A 3,789-nucleotide genomic window follows, 5' to 3' on the forward strand; every position below is an offset into this window, starting at 1 on the left:
TATATATATATATATATGAACGGATGCGGGTGTGGGCGGGAAAACCCAATCCCCGTTGCAGACAAGATGAAGGTCTAAATTCTACACCCGCTATAAAATGGGAGTAGATGTTGGTTTTCTCCAATTAATCAAAGATTAAGGAGGCAAAATTCGTGTCCGACCCACCGTGTTGCCATGCCTATAACGGTCAACATCATTTGGTAAAAGGATTGTATTATCTGTCACAAGACTTTAGAGTAGGAAGAATTTGCATCCTCGACAGTTGAATTTTTACTAAAAACAACTTGACAAAAACATAGAGTTTTGGGTGATCGGAATACCATATGTGCTTGGAGACTTGAGAAGGAGGAATTTCTAGAACATTTAATTTTTTGTTGTTTAATTTTTGGCTGTGTAGTCATATATATTCCAACTCTTGGGAGTTTAAAGTGGTTTACATAATGCTTTTGCTCATTCTCAGCAATTTGAGGAGATAGTTGTTAGGCAAAAACTATATGAGATTTGGTCGGTATGTATTTGGTCAATATGAAAAGAAAAAAAAAACATAATCAATCTATATTTATTTAACATAATAGTAATTTGGTTTAAATTGTAGAGTGTATTAAAGTTCTATGGTGGTCATGAATCAAAACTAAATTAAAGAGATTTATTTTTATTTTTATTGTTAACGAAACAATCCACTCGTTTGTTTTAACGTTGGTGTCCATGGTCTTCATATTTGAGTTTAATTATTGTTTAAGTGGACTCTCAAAATTTGTACCATTTCGTTATTGTTGCATTTACTTTATTTTATTTTTGATACACTTTGTATTTTGAATTTTCCTCTACATATTATTTATTAATATATTTTGACATTTTCTAAGAACATAACCCAAATCAGATCAATATAAGAAAAACATCTTATGAAAGAAAAAATAAGTAAATAGAAAATGAAATTATTTAATTTAATTTTTTAAACTAATTATAATTGCTTATTTTAATGAATTTATATTTATAGTTTGGAAGGAAGACAATATCTGTCATAAGCTTAATTTGTAGACATTTTTTGTAGTCAGGTACACTAGTGTACATTAATGTCATCAAATAAAGTATTTGATTATCACATAAAATGATTAAATTATACTTTAAGATTTAATGATATAATATTTAAATAATTAACTTTGTATAACATTTTTTTATAAGCAAGAATGTGATTCTATTTGTTAAACTCTATTATATACTAATAATTTTAAATGTTTAATTATAATTTTGGTTCCCTATTTTAGTTGAATTACGAAAATAATCTCTTATTTTATTTGTTCTCAATTTTGGTCTCTAAAACATAATTTTAGTCCAAAAATTGATGAATTGACGTTTTTTGTTTACGATGTGTAAAGAAAGATGATGTGAATGATGTGAAAGATTCTATATAGATTATTTACATTTTATTATCATTCAAAATTTGTAAAACACATTTTCTATTTTTTAAAACACATTTCTTATTTTTTTACATTATTTAATTACAAAAACATGGAAAAAAAAACATTCCTATTTTAATCTCTAATTCCTTGAGAGCTGAAGAACACAACTTCATCAGAAACGTACACTATCTTGAGAACTCAAATCGAGTCCAACCTTAATTCCATTCTATCATCTTTTTTTCCGCTTCATGATTCATGTTGTTTCTTCACCTCTTCATTCAATTTCTCATTAATTATTTTATTCTAGGTCATGTTATATGTTTTTGATTTCGTGTTCTAATAGCGAGTATGGAAAGAAAATGATTGTTAAGTGTGTGAAATTTTACATGATGATTAGTAAGAGGACTTCAAATGAATATTGATAATTAGTGAGTTTCACAAATGATCATACATGTCATACGAGGGCAAAAACAAAATAAGCTAAGACTGAATGTCGTGACAATAATTTCTTTCCTATTTTGAGACATAAACCTGAAATGAAACCCAAATGATTGATTGTTGAGGCAACTTGAGAAATGGGGTGTGAAGTTGTCTACATACCAAACATATAAAGACAAAGAAAGAGACATAAACACGATTCAAGGTGTTCAAAGGGAGTAATTTACACACTTGAGAGAATATGTCGTAAACTGAGGAGATTAAATCCAAACTCTACAGCTTTCAAGGAATTAGGGTTGAGAGAATATGTCGTAAACTGATGAGATTAAATCCAAACTCTACGACTTTCAAGGAATTATGGATTAGACATAAGACATGGAGAATACAAGGAGAAAATATAGAGAAATGTCTCATAAAATTACGAGAATAATTTTATAATTTAAGTATTTTAAATATAATATGCAAATATAAAATTTTAAAATTATTAAAATATAAAAAATTAAGAATATTAATGTCATTTTTGAATGCTATACTATAAAAATAATAAGGACTTTCCCTAAATTTTACACAAGAAAAATAGCCGAATTGATTTGATTCAATCCATAAAATGAAATTAGGTACTTTGGTTGATATATCATATGTGAACAATTGTCTTAGTTTATTAGTAGAAAAGACAGAACAAAAATCTGATTATTAATTTTTTTGGGATTAATTCACTGACTTGTCTCACAAGTTTATGAATATGTCATATTGTAATGAATTTGTAATATTAATTTTTTTGCTTACCAAAGATCGGAATACACGACGAAACAACAACTACAGCTAAGAGGGACCAAGATAAGAAATCTCCAAAAGAGTTGAGTTTTCACGACACCGTCCTAATGGTTCATATCTAATATAAAACAACATAATATATCGGTTTGTTCTGTTTTTCTTCATTTTTTAGTTAACAAAAATTCTGAATATTAATGTTACAGTTACAACTTACAAGGCAGAAAAGTATGCAATTTTTTTAATTGGTACGACGAAGAAATGACGAAGTGTGCAAATGTGGTTATTTTGTCGTTGCTACGAAAAATTGCTGAATTTGAAAGAAGAATTAAAGAAAGTGATGTTGATATGTTTGGGTGGTATTCTCGTATTTAATAAAAATAATACAAAATGTTTTATGTTTTAATATACTATTTTTATTTTTAAAATACGAGGTAAATAAAAATAGTAATTGATAATATAAAAAAATACATACACTCAATTTTTTATATGAAGTTCAATTTCATAATTTGACGAAATTAAAAAACTTAAATTACTTATTTAAAAATAAGAGAATTAAAATCTAATACATTTAAAAATAAAAGATTAAAAGTGTCATTAAACTTTAAATTTTTAATTAAATTTATGAATCTTTTAAGTATTTGTTTTATAGTTGATTTCAAAGTAAACAGGAGACTAATTAATGTTTATAATTGAAGTTAGCCGACCTGCCGGCTGCGCAGTGCGCATTGTCTATTGGTATAAAGCAATCCTACCCGCAGATTCTGAGGGCCCATGGATCCCCTTTATACTAATTTCTGCAAGATTTAGTTTTTTAACATTGCGAAAAGTAGGTTCTTTGTATCTAATTAAGCAATTAATTCCTTTCACAAAGCATCCTAACTTCTTCCATACTACTTAACATGAATATTGCCTGGATTTTACACTCATCGACGAGCCATTTTGTTAGACTTTTGAATGATAATTAGGTGCACATGTCACAATCACTACTCAATTATTTATTGCAAAACTAATATTGTATAAATACATATAGAAAAGATACATTTCTTTAAATTTCAATAAACAATAGCATTGATCCATCCAACTTACTAGGAGACCAGTTTTTACTACCGGCAAACACATTTGACGGTAGTTCCGGAGGTAACAAGAAACACTATAACATTAAATTAGTAGGACTTGA

Source organism: Cicer arietinum, chromosome 1, assembly GCF_000331145.2.
Source record: "Cicer arietinum cultivar CDC Frontier isolate Library 1 chromosome 1, Cicar.CDCFrontier_v2.0, whole genome shotgun sequence".
Taxonomy (NCBI): Eukaryota; Viridiplantae; Streptophyta; class Magnoliopsida; order Fabales; family Fabaceae; genus Cicer; species Cicer arietinum.